This window comes from Oncorhynchus tshawytscha, linkage group LG16 (genome assembly GCF_018296145.1).
Source record: "Oncorhynchus tshawytscha isolate Ot180627B linkage group LG16, Otsh_v2.0, whole genome shotgun sequence".
NCBI classification, from domain to species: Eukaryota; Metazoa; Chordata; class Actinopteri; order Salmoniformes; family Salmonidae; genus Oncorhynchus; species Oncorhynchus tshawytscha.
In genome coordinates, this window is record NC_056444.1 from 63,913,515 (window position 1) to 63,926,992 (window position 13,478).

General features: G+C 41.5%; 1 long non-coding RNA gene across 1 annotated transcript; it reads left to right on the plus strand.

The window, feature by feature from the left end:
- Positions 1 to 9,373: 9,373 nt before the first annotated feature.
- On the plus strand, positions 9,374 to 12,340 carry LOC112232529. Its single transcript, XR_002950664.2, has 3 exons — positions 9,374 to 10,034; positions 10,517 to 10,576; positions 10,691 to 12,340. It is a non-coding gene; the product is annotated as an uncharacterized LOC112232529 (long non-coding RNA).
- Positions 12,341 to 13,478: the final 1,138 nt, after the last annotated feature.

Consider the following 13,478-nt stretch of genomic DNA (forward strand, 5'->3'; position numbering starts at 1 on the left):
GTTTTTCATGCAGAAGAGTTTTCCATTTGTATCAAGAATGGTCCACCAGCCAACAAGGGACAACATCCCTTGGAACGCATTCGACACCTTGTAGAGTCCATGCCCCAATGAATTTAGGCTGTTGCAAATTCAATTGCAGGCCTGCCGAACAATGTAGTATTTCATGATAGCATTCAACACAACATTATTTCTGTTTTCTCTGCTCATGAATGGGCAATTCAGCAACAATGGCCTACATTTCAAATCTAAACAAAATATAGCTGTGTGGGGCAATGAAAAGAGCTCACAGGTTGACAGAAAGGACAGCTTTTGTTGGATAACAAAGCAAGCACTCTATCATGTAGGAACTACGTTCCTTTATGTGCAATCAGTGAAAGCACTACCATGTTGATTTAAATATCAGTTGGTACACTTAGGGCTGTGGCAGGCATTCAATTTTGTCAGCCTGTGATTGTCAAGCAAATAACTGCCGGTCTCATGGTAATTGACCGTTAATTAACAAACACACTTAGTATCTCCTTGCTTCGATGCATAGCCTACAAGCCACTGATGAAGACCTTTTGAACATCTACATTTTAAAAGTCTAATAAATTCATGTAACATAGCCTACACCATCACAATAAATCCATTATTTATTTTAGACCGGTCTAAAGAAACATGATATGATGAAAATGTAGTCCATTTCAGAAGAACAGAATAACATACACCGAGTTGTCCTTAAGTTAGGCCCTGATCTGGCTTTGCCATATGGCTGTGGGCTACATGTTATAGAAATTCATATGATTTATATGTTTAAGGTAATAGTATGATAATGACTAAATTATTTATACGTTTGAAGTAATGTTAAGACAATAACAGTATTCCACCCTGTCACTGTATTTTTTTATTTTTTTTTATTTCACCATTATTTAACCAGGTAGGCAAGTTGAGAACAAGTTCTCATTTACAATTCGGACCTGGCCAAGATAAAGCAAAGCAGTTCGACACATACAACGACACAGAGTTACACATGGAGTAAAACAAACATACAGTCAATAATACAGTATAAACAAGTCTATATACGATGTGAGCAAATGAGGTGAGATAAGTGAGGTAAAGGCAAAAAAAGGCCATGGTGGCAAAGTAAATACAATATAGCAAGTAAAACACTGGAATGGTAGATTTGCAGTGGAAGAATGTGCAAAGTAGAAATAAAAATAATGGGGTGTAAAGGAGCAAAATAAATAAATCAAATAAATACAGTAGGGAAAGAGGTAGTTGTTTGGGCTAAATTATAGGTGGGCTATGTACAGGTGCAGTAATCTGTGAGCTGCTCTGACAGTTGGTGCTTAAAGCTAGTGAGGGAGATAGGTGTTTTCAATTTCAGAGATTTTTGTAGTTCGTTCCAGTCATTGGCAGCAGAGAACTGGAAGGAGAGGTGGCCAAAGAAATAATTGGTTTTGGGGGTGACTAGAGAGATATACCTGCTGGAGCGTGTGCTACAGGTGGGAGATGCTATGGTGACCTGCGAGTTGAGATAAGCGGGGACTTTACCTAGCAGGGTCTTGTAGATGACATGGAGCCAGTGGGTTTGGCGACGAGTATGAAGCGAGGGCCAGCCAACGAGAGCGTACAGGTCGCAATGGTGGGTAGTATATGGGGCTTTGGTGACAAAACGGATTGCACTGTGATAGACTGCATCCAATTTGTTGAGTAGGGTATTGGAGGCTATTTTGTAAATGACATCGCTGAAGTCGAGGATTGGTAGGATGGTCAGTTTTACAAGGGTATGTTTGGCAGCATGAGTGAAGGATGCTTTGTTGCGAAATAGGAATCCAATTCTAGATTTAACTTTGGATTGGAGATGTTTGATGTGGGTCTGGAAGGAGAGTTTACAGTCTAACCAGACACCTAGGTATTTGTAGTTGTCCACGTATTCTAAGTCAGAGCCGTCCAGAGTAGTGATGTTGGACAGGCGGGCAGGTGCAGGCAGCGATCGGTTGAAGAGCATGCATTTGGTTTTACTTGTATTTAAGAGCAATTGGAGGCCACGGAAGGAGAGTTGTATGGCATTGAAGCTTAATAACACAGTGTCCAAAGAAGGGCCAGAAGTATAGAGAATGGTGTCGTCTGCATAGAGGTGGATCAGAGACTCACCAGCAGCAAGAGCGACATCAGTTCGTATAATGGAGTGAAATGTATTTGAATCATAAGACTAGAATTATTGAATGTATGTGCATAGGAAAAGAGGAACTGTTAACAGACAAGGAACTGTGGCAGACAACTTGTGACCACTGTGAAACTGATGACAGGGAAAGAGGTCTCCCCACCCGAAACCGTTAGATTTGCAGTAGATTGTGTAACATGTGGCAGGATATGATAAGCAATGTATCTGTAGGAGAAGACTTGTAAACCGTATTGACAGTGTTAGGAGAAGAGGAGGGGCATTTATATGACCAAATGTGAGTTATAAAAGGCTATGTGCATTGTATGATTTTTTAGAGCTCTTGTGAATAAACGTTTTGACTATTCTAAGCTGGGACTCTGTCTGTTTCATTCAACCAGATTCTCACAAATCCTGGGTTGCAGACTGAGTAGTTTAATTGAAGTTCAGTTTATGAACATTGATAACATAATTCTCATAACACTACACTAGTTCATTTAGCAAACAAGATTTGCGTGGCATTATTTAGGATGAAGAATATAATTGAACATAGCTGGATAAAATATAAAGGATATTTTCTCCAAACGATTTGACGGAGTGTGCACATGCGGCTATTCTGTGTTGAGCGACTGCCAAACAAACAAGTACTCCTATATGCTTAATCTGGAGTTATGCATGTAACTTTGGTTGTGATACAAAGTTTCGGCTATATGTTTAGATTTTTTTTATACATTCTAAGGCTGCATGATACGACTAATGATGATTTCAAAGAGTTGCATGAAAGGCATGAGCTCTGCTTGTTTTTTTGCGCAGGCTGTACACACTTCATCAGTCTCTCATTCACAATTTGACAAGCACTTGATAATGCCTTGAATTTCCCAGCTGCATCCCCTTTGTGTGGCCGTAATGCCCCCTAAAACAAATCCATGCCTTTTGCGGCTGAATATAATCATTATAATTCCCTTCTCCCGGCTGCGTGGCGAAGCACCCCTCACTTACACGGCTCTCCGTCACGTGATCAGGTCTTTCTCACAGGCTACAGATGAAGACAGACACATTGGGGACGCAACTGTGTGCGTCCTTATCCAATTTCGAGGCGCATATTGAAGATATTGGAAGAACTGTTCACATTTACTTTTCATCAGCCAACAAGATGGGTAGGCCTAACGAACAGCAAAAGCACTAGCCTATGTCAATCTACTATCCCCCATAGTACAAAAGTTGACCTATTCTATTTTGTACCAGAAATAAATATTCCAAACATAGTCTGAGACAGTGGTGGGATGCGATAGATCCCAAATGAATACAACCACTAGCATAAAAAAAACGTGTTTTAAGCAATTAGCCTGACGCAGCAGATGAGAACGTTTAGCTTAAAATGTTAATAAACTATTAGGCTATATCTTCACATTATAAGCGCAGCAATGTGCACACGGCAGTAGGCTATAAGCGCAAATGTTCCATTAGCAGGAAAACACCATTCTCAAACGTGCCCACAAATGTGATTATGTATGCAATGCTTTTATTATAAAGGTGCATTTTTTATGGTGAATTTTTTTTCTCACAAACTTGGAACTCGCTGCGTATGGATACCTCTTAGACTCTACACCCGTTGTAAAGTGAATTAATGTGCTTCCCTTTAAGAAGTTATTTGGCATCTTTAGTTGTGAGACAAACCTTATCAAAATATATAGGCCTATGGGCTAGGCTACATGATGTGTGCGACTATGATCTGAAAAAAAATAATAATAATAAAATCGCAAAAAAAGCATGCGCCTTTCTTGACTGAAACTGGGCATCATTCACAAGTGATAATATAGAATTCACAAGCTAATATTGTCACCCATGACACGATTCTTGATTTAATCTTGTCTTTACATATACTAAATATTATATGTGTGAAATTTGTTTTGATTTAGAATGGACCATTATCATACACCTGTATCAAAACGGGCAGTGGAAAAAATACATGTTATCAATGTACTGAAATTGTGAATAGAGGACACTTTTCCCATGGTTCATTTTCATGCCAGCCTGGTAGGCTATACTCCTGTTGTAACAATGTGCTCTTTGGGCTAGACGTGCCTCAAGCAACCCACCTCGACAACATCCGGTGAAATTGCAGAGCACCGAATCCAAATTACAGAAATCGTAATAGTAAACATTCATGAAAATACAAGTGTCATACATCATTTAAAAGATTAATTTTTTGTTAATCCAGCCACGTTGTCAGATTTCAAAAAGGCTTTACGGTGAAAGCACTCCATGCAATTATCTGAGGACAGCGCCCCGCATACAAAAGCATTAAAAACATTTTCCAACCAAGCAGATGCATCGTGAAAGTCAGAAATAGCGATAAAATAAATCCCTTACCTTTGAAGATCTTCATCTGGTTGCAATCACAAGGGTCCCAGTTACATAACAAATAGTCCTTTTGTTTGATAAAGTCCTTCTTTATATCCCAAAAAAGTACGTTTATTTGGCACGCTTCATTCAATAATCCACATTTCCCCTAGTTCAAAATGCATACAAAATGAATCCCAAACGTTACCAATAAACTTGGTCAAAACATGTCAAACAACGTTCCCAATCAATCCTCAGGTACCCTAATTTGTAATAAACTATCAAATTTAAGACGGAAAATAGTATATTCAATACCGGAGATAAATAATCAAGTGTGCCCCCTCACCGGAGCGCGTCAAACATTTTCCAGACAAGCAGATGCATCACGAAAGTCAAAAATAGCGCAAAAATATATCACTTACCTTTGAAGATCTTCATCTTTTTTCAATCCCAAGACTCCCAGTTACACAATGAATGGTCGTTTTGTTCGATAAAGTCCTTCTTTATATCCCAAAAATGTCTGTTTATTTGGCGCGTTTGATTCAGAAATACACCTGTTCCAACTCGCCCAACATGCCTACAAAGGAAACTAAAAAGTTACCTGTAAACTTGGTCCAAACATTTCAAACAATGTTTCTAATCCAACCTCAGGTACCTTAATATGTAAATAATCAAATTTAAGACGGAATAAACTGTTTTCAATACCGGAGAAAAACAACGAGGAGCGCGCACTCATTCACGCGCACCAAAAGACTAGAGTCCTTCTGAGTGACACTTTGAAAGAATACGAATACTTCTTAATAAAATATTTAAAAAACATTATACAATTTCTAAAGACTGTTGACATCTAGTGGAAGCCATAGGAACTGCAATCTTGGTAGTAATAATTAGGCTTTCCCATAGAAAAGCATTGAAACAACAACAACAAAAATTAATGAATGGATTGTCCTCAGGGTTTCGCCTGCCAAATCAGTTCTGTTATACACAGACATTATTTTAGCAGTTTTAGAAAATTTAGAGTGTTTTCTATCCAATACTACCATGCATATGCATATCCTAGCTTCTCGGCCTGAGTAACAGGCAGTTTACTTTGGGCACCTCAGTCATCCAAACTTCCGAATACTGCCCCCTAGCCTTAAATGTCAGGAAAGTTGAGAAATAAATATAGTAGGCATAGCGAGTTGCAGTAGTTCAGATGGGAGATTAGGACCTGTGCCGCTTCCTGTGTGAAGTAGGGTCATACTGATACTGTACGGATGTTGTAGAGCACGTGTCAAACTCATTCCACAGAGGCCCAAGTGTGTGTGGGGTTTTCACTCCTCCCTTGTACATAATTGAGGAAATATGGTCCCTAATTAGTAAGGAACTCTGCTCACCTGGTTGTCTAGTACTTAATTGAAAGGGAAAAAAAACAGAAACCTACAAACACTCGGCCCTCTGGAATGAGTGACAACCATGTTATGTTGGGTGTTGTCCAGGGTCACGCCAAGGATCTATGCACTCTGGGCAGGGGGACAACATGGAGTTGTCAAACGTGATGAAGACATCTCGGAGCTGGCCAACCTTCCCAGAGAGGAAGAGCAGCTCCGTCTTGTCGAGGTTGAGCTTGAAGTGGTGGGCCTAAATCCAAGCTGAGATATCTGCCAGGCATGCAGAGATGTGTGTTGCTGCCTGGGTGTCAGAAGGGGAAAAGGAGAAAAGTAGTTGAGTGTCATCCACATAGCAATGATAGGAGAGACCATGTGAAGATATGATGGAGCTGAGTGACTTGATTTATAGAGAGAAAAGTTGAGGGCCTAGAACCGAGCCTTGCGGGACACCAGTATTGAGAGTATGTGGTGCAGATGCAGATCCTCTCCATGTCACCTGGTAGGAGCAACCCGCCAGGTAGGATGCAATCCAAGGGTGTGAAGAGCCTGCGATTCCCAGCCCTGTTGGATGGAGAGGAGGATCTGATGGTTCACAGCAGATAGATTTAGGAGAATGAGAACAGAGAGAGAGTCAGATTTGGCAGTGCGGAGAGCCTCCTTGACAGAGGACAGCAGTCTCGGTTGAGCCTGACTGGTTAGGGTCAAGAAGATCTTTCTGAGAGAGATAGCAAGAGAGTTGGTCAGAGACAGGACACAAGTGTTTTGGAAAGAAAATACAGAAGTGATACTGCTCAGAGGGATAGAGTTTCCAAGGCTTATAGGCGAAAGCTTTACATTTAAAGTGATAGAAAGTGGCTTTAGCAGCAGATACAGAAGAAGAGAATGTAGAGAGGAAGGATGATAGGCCCTCAGGAGTTTCGTTTTCCTCCATTTTCGCTCAGCTGCCTGCAGCCCTGTTCTGTAAATTTGCAACACGTCACTCAGCCATGGAGCAGGAGGGGAGGGCCGAGCCAGCCGGTAGGAAAGGGGACATTGCGAGTCATAGGATGTAGAAGAGAGGAGAGTAGGGTCAAAGAGGCAGAATCAGGAGACAGGAGGGAGAAGGATTTAGCAGAAGGAAGAGATGATAGGATAGAAGAGGAGAGAGTAGTGGGAGAGAGAGAGCAAAGATTGTGACAGTATATGACCATCTGGGTAGGGGCTGAGTGGGTAGGTTTGGAGGAGAGGGAGACCGAAAAGGAAACAACGTAGTAATCAGAGATCTAGCAAAATGCTAATTCTGTTTTACAAGAAATTGGTTGAGATGACTCAAACACTGTACATATCTAGCATGCCCTCCTTTGCGACAATCTTATTGGGGCACGGAAAGTTAGATTAGTCTTCTAATTTGAATTTAACTGCCATTAAAGTTGGTGGTTACTACTGGTTTCAGATTGTGAGAGAAACTGTCTGCCATGTTTGGTGTTTTGGTAAGGGTTCAGAGTGACGTCACGCATCCAAGAAGCCTCAACCAATCATTTTGCGACATGATATGCGATAACCATACATCTCTAAGAAATATAAAAAAGAGAGAGAGAGAGGACTGAAAAGGCAGGCACATGGATTTTATGTTTTGGTGCAGTGGGAAAGCCTTGGGGTTCTCTCTGTGAGCCCCAGGAAGAGTAGCTAAAGAGTAGCTGCTGCTTTTTCAACAGTGAATGGGGATCCTAATAAAATACAATAAAACTTTGCTGTGAACCCCTAATAAAAGTAAATACGGCAATAAAAGCAGTTTAAAAGTTGGGTTCTTCTGTCATTAAAAGTTCCACCTGTGAAGGAGTAAATTATGTGTCCATAAACATGAACATCCTCATTGTCATGATGTCAATGCCTCAATTCTACAGAGAGAGAAAGAGAGAGAGAGACAGTGAGAGTGTGAGTGAGTGAGAGAGAGAAGACTTAATAGGAGCCTTTTCTTTCTGCCTTAATAGCTTTGATTGTTTGTGAGTCATTCTCTTTGCCTGATATTAAAACCAATCCATTGGGCCCTATGCAATTTCACTGAGCTCCCCCGCTGTTCGGCTAGAATCCCTGAGACTTTATTTGGAGATCAAACAGCAACTTGCCACTCATAAACACCAACATGAATGCAATGCATCGGCCCAAATCAAATAAAAAATGGATATGCCTCTTGCAGCCTGACAGAAACCAGACCGTAGTCACTTAATAATCCTGATAAGATTTATGACGTGTTACGACCGCCTGGGGCTGATGGGATCTGAAATGTGGAATTAATGAAGGCCTACAGTATGTGTCTGTGAATGCAGTATTTCTGCTGCTCAATGGTGTTTGTGCACAACAGCCGTGGCAGGTGAGTTTAGCGGTTAAGAGTTTTGGACCAGTAAGCATAAGGTCGCTGGTTTGAATCCCAGAGCTGACTAGGTGAGAAATAGGTCGATGTGCCCTTGAGCAAGGCACTTAACCCAAGTTGCTCTGGATAAGAGCATCTGCTAAGTGACTAAAATATAACAGGCATAATTAAACTGTATTCAGTCAATTCAGGATCATTTGAAAAATACCTTAATTAACTGAAAATGTCCATTTAATTTGAGCACAAATCCTAAATTGACTGCATTACTGGAATTGACCCCAACCTTTGTGAAGAAATCTATTTACTCACTTTTATTTTTATTAAGCAGCTGAAAAATTCTTAGTGCTCAAACATTGCAACATTCTTAATAGCTTGTCCTTGGAGGGGTCTAATGTGAAACGCATAGTGGCATATTATTTTATTTATCTGTTATTTTACCAGGTAAATTGACTGAGAACACATTCTCATTTGCAGCATCAACCTGGGGAATAGTACAGGGGAGAGGGGGGGATGAATGAGCCAATTGTAAACTGGGGATTATTAGGTGACCATGATGGTTTGATGGCCAGATTGGCAATTTAGCCAGGACACCGGGGTTAACACCCCTACTCTTACCTTACAATAAGTGCCATGGGATCTTTAATGACTGCAGATAGTCAGGACACCCGTTTAACGTCCCATACAAAAGATAGCACCCTACACAGGGCAGTGTCCCCAATCACTGGCCTGGGGCATTGGGATAGATTAGACCAGAGTGCCTCCTATTGGCCCTCCAACAGCACTTCCAGAAGCATCTGGTCTCCCATTCAGGGACTGACCAGGACCAACCCTGCTTAGCTTCAGAAGCAAGCCAGCAGTGGTATGCAGGGTGGTATGCTGCTGGCTAATTTTGCATCAAAACAATTTTGGCCAATAGCTACTTAGCGACTGAGCCCATTTAACAGCTAATTGAGGGTCACTTCTCCCTTGAACAAATTCCTTATAACTAGTCTAAAAACTGCTGACCAATGGAAGCCTTAAGAATTGACTTCCATGTCCTTGGACATTCTAGCCCAGTCCAAAATCTATTACCCTAGCCCGTGCCCCTGTAGATCTCTATTTTCGGCTGGCGTTAAGGTGGCGCGAGTGTCAATGCACATTCGTTGGGAATTTTAACATGTTAAAGGGGAATGGACACACTTTAGGAAGTAAATCTAAGCAAAGAGATGTATTTAATCCACTTATACTAAAAACATGTGCATTTAACATAAAAACATCTCTATATTTAGTATTTTGATCGCCGACAAGGTTTATTTGAGCTACGGTCAGCGCCATTTTAAATTGCCAGAGTAACGACTGATGCCAGTGCTCACTGGCAGGCATCAGCAAATTGTCTGTGGTATTGAGTTTTTGTGCTGAGAGTGAATGAAGAGAGTGAGGTTAGGGGCGGACAACGAAGATGGCAACAGGAAGTTGTAATTCAAACATGCATTGTATAGCGCCAGGCTGTATGAATTGGCCCCCAAAAATCCCTCTGTAAACTACCATCGGCTTCCCATGGACCTACAACTTTAGAAGTGGCTCCATGTCCTGAAAATTAAGGACATGCCAGCTTGACCTAGCAGGATCTGCAGACAGCACTTTGCGGAGGCAGAATTCGCAATGAAGGTCACTTTCGATGAGGAAACTGGGAGTTTCCGAATGGAAAGGAGTCATAGGCCTACGTTGAAGCCCTCTGCTTGCGCCTCCATTTGAAATTGAGGGTTATGGTGTAGGGGTTACCAACCGACCATCATGAACATCACGGATTTTTGGAGTCAAGCGAAAGCAACTGAATGGAGGAGGCGACGTGAGTAAATGCAATGGAGCCTGAAGTAACGTTAACCGGTCATGACTGTTGTTGACTAGGCTAGTGTTAGACACTGGACAACTTTATTGCAACTCTAGCTGAAGGTAACTAGCTAATTGCATCTGAAGTGTTTTGTGTAACACCCCCCAGAAAATAACGTCAGCAAGCAACTCAACTGCAACTAAAATTGCAACACAGTTTCGTGTACCCGTTATTAGGCAATGTTACTAGTTTGTAGCTAGCTTCCACCTCAGATAGTCAAGTACTGTAACACATTTTGTTGACAGATTTGTTTTTGTAATGTTTTGTTAGCTCCACCTCATTTAGCTAGACTGAAGTTGACATAGCTAATGTTTGCTGAAAAACAAATGTCCTTGTGTTTGCTGTGTGTGTGGGGACAAAGCATACAAGACGAGTAGCTTGTTAATGCCAACTGATATATTTGGGTTGAGTTGTCTTAACAAAACATTTTTTTTTTTCAGGATGACATCTTCATCCCTGAAAATGTTTTCATCCTGGAGGAGACTGTGCAGAAGGCAGAGGTGGTACATGCAAATCCATGCTATTTCTAAGGCTATTGTTTATTTCAAGTATATGCAGTGATTCTTGAATATTACTACAGCCTAATAGATGCCTTCATTGTTTTCTACCAACAGGAAAGAACAGTTAGTACAGCATGCCAAACTGACTCCTGGGTGCCAGTGTTCCCGTGCTGCGGTGGAGAAGAGGTCCACCGGGACCATCACTAAAGAGCTCAGGGCCCAGCTAGATTGCTCTCACAACCATCAGTATACAACCGGGTCCTGCCCCTATACGCCACAGATGGAGCTGAATGAGAGTGAGATCTGTGAAGACCATAACTCGCTGTATGAACCTGAGAGCTCAGAATCACAATCATCACAGTCCGAGCCAAGATATACTATCAATCACTTTGGGGGAGCGGGTGGTTGTTGCGAAAATGGAGAAAGAGCAGGCCATTCAACAGCGAATTCAAAGATACACCCATCCATAAAGGGAATCGGAGTGGAATTGTTTTAACACAGTTTTTTTTTTTACCCGTTTCAATGGATGTGCTACCTTGTCCCAGTTCTGCTGTTTCAACTCTCTCTCTCTCAACCTATGAATGCCCAGCTACAAAAAGACAACTGACATTTGCTCCTGAGGTGTTGAACTGTTGCACCCTCTATAACCACAGTGGTTATTATTTTGATGTAAAAAGGGATTTTGTAAGTGGTAATCAGCAGTAGAAACAATAAAGTGTCTCCCTGCTCCTCTTTCAGTAAAAAGCTGAGGGATGGGGCTGGAGAAATGTAACCACTCTCAAATTCATAGACCGAGCGATAGATGCAAGGACTGACCATCCATGAAATCAAAATTGTAATCATGTTTCTATGATCTGTTTCCATGACCATGTAACCAGTTCGCTTTGGATAAAGGCGTCTGCTAAATGGCATATATTATTAAAGTCTACTTTGACTCTGCCAACTAGCTGCCCAGTGGTTACCATTCCTTTCCAATAGATGGCAGCCAAAGCTAGTTCAAGTCACTACTCTAGCACAGGGACATGGGATTAATGCTCACTGAAAGTAGTTTTATTTTTTATTGAACCTTTATTTAACTAGGCAAGTCATTTACAGTGACGGCTTACACCGGCCAAACCTGGACGGTGAGATTTACCGGTTACTCTGCGCAAACCTCCACCCTCCAAAAAACCCAACATGAACTCTGACATTGTGGCTACCTTCTCCTTACTCATCATCTCCAGGTCTGACGCCATTGAGAAAATGGTAGGCGCGAACACCATGGTTATCGAAGGCTTGAAAAAGACTGGAGTTTGCATGTGGTGAAATCAAGGACGTGAAAAGGAGTGGCAGAAGTTGAAAAAATAAGTTGTGGAAAAGAATAACAATATCTACCATAGACGTCTCACTGATCTGGAACAATACACAAGAGCCTGAGACTCTACGGCGTGCCAGAGACGGAGAATGGGGATGTGCGACGAGAGGCTATCCGCATCTGCCAAGAAGTTATGCCTGCAGAGACTAACAAAGTTGGTGATACCATTAATGTTGCGCATCGCCTCAGCAAGAAGCAACAGCAAAACGATTCAAGACCAAGCGGTATCATCATCTTCACTGCCAGATTCTACAGGGATGCTGTCTGGAAAGCTGCTAGGAAGAACACCTTCCTTCAGAGCCATGGTCTGCGTGTGGCAGGGCTGAAATGCAGTGGAAATGTTTTTGGGGGATTCAGTTCATTTGCATGGCAAAGAGGGACTTTGCAATTAATTGCAATTCATCTGATCACTGTTCATAACAACATCATATACTGTTATACTGTTATAATATCATAACAGTTTATGCAAATTGCCATCATACAAACTGAGGCATCAGACTTTGTGAAAATTAATATTTGTGTCATTCTCAAAACATTTGTCCACGACTGTATACCTTAGCAGTGCTTCCCTTCCTTCCTTTTTCTACAACCGTGTTTAATATTTATTTATTTTCCCTTTTGACTTTAACTATTTGTACATTGTTATAGCACTGTACATAGCAATAATATGACATTTCACATGTCTCTATTCCTTTGAAACTTTTGTGAGTGTAATGTTGACTGATCATTTTTGATTGTTTGTTTATTTCACATTTGTTTATTATCTATTTAACTTACTTTGGCAATGTAAACATACACTACATGTACAAAAGTAAGTGGACACCTTCTCGTAGAACATTTATTTCCAAATTCATGGGCATTAAAATTGAGTTTGTCCCCCCCTTTGCCGCTATATCAGCCTCCACTCTTTTGGGAAGGCTTTCCACAAGATGTTGGAATTGCTGTGAGGACTTGCTTCCATTCAGCCACGAGCAATTGTGAGTTCGGGCACTGATGTTGGGTGATTAGCCCTGGCTCGCAGCCGGCGTTCCAATTCATCCCAAAGGTGTTCGATGGGGTTGAGGTCAGGGCTCTGCAGGCCAGTCAAGTTCTTTCACACCGATCTCAACAAACCATTTCTATATGGACTTCACTTTGTGCACAGGAGCATTGTCATTCTGAAACAAGAAAGGGCCTTCCACAAACTGTTGTCACAAAGTTGGAAGCACAGAATCATCTAGAATGTTATTGTACCCTATGCTGTAGCGTGTCCTTTCTTTGCATGTTTCTACACAATGGTCTTCATAGAAGAAAATACACAATACACAAGCGTTTTGCTACACCCGAAATAACATCTGCTAAACACGTGTATGTGACCAATACAATTTGATTTGATTTGCCTTCACTGGAACTAAGAGGTCTAGCCCAAACCATGAAAAATAGCCCCAAACCATTATTCCTCCTCCACCAAACTTTACAGTTGGCACTAATCCTTTGGGCAGGTAGCGTTCTCCTGGCATCCGCCAAACAGATTTGTCTGTTTGCCAGATGGTAAAGACGGGAAAGCTT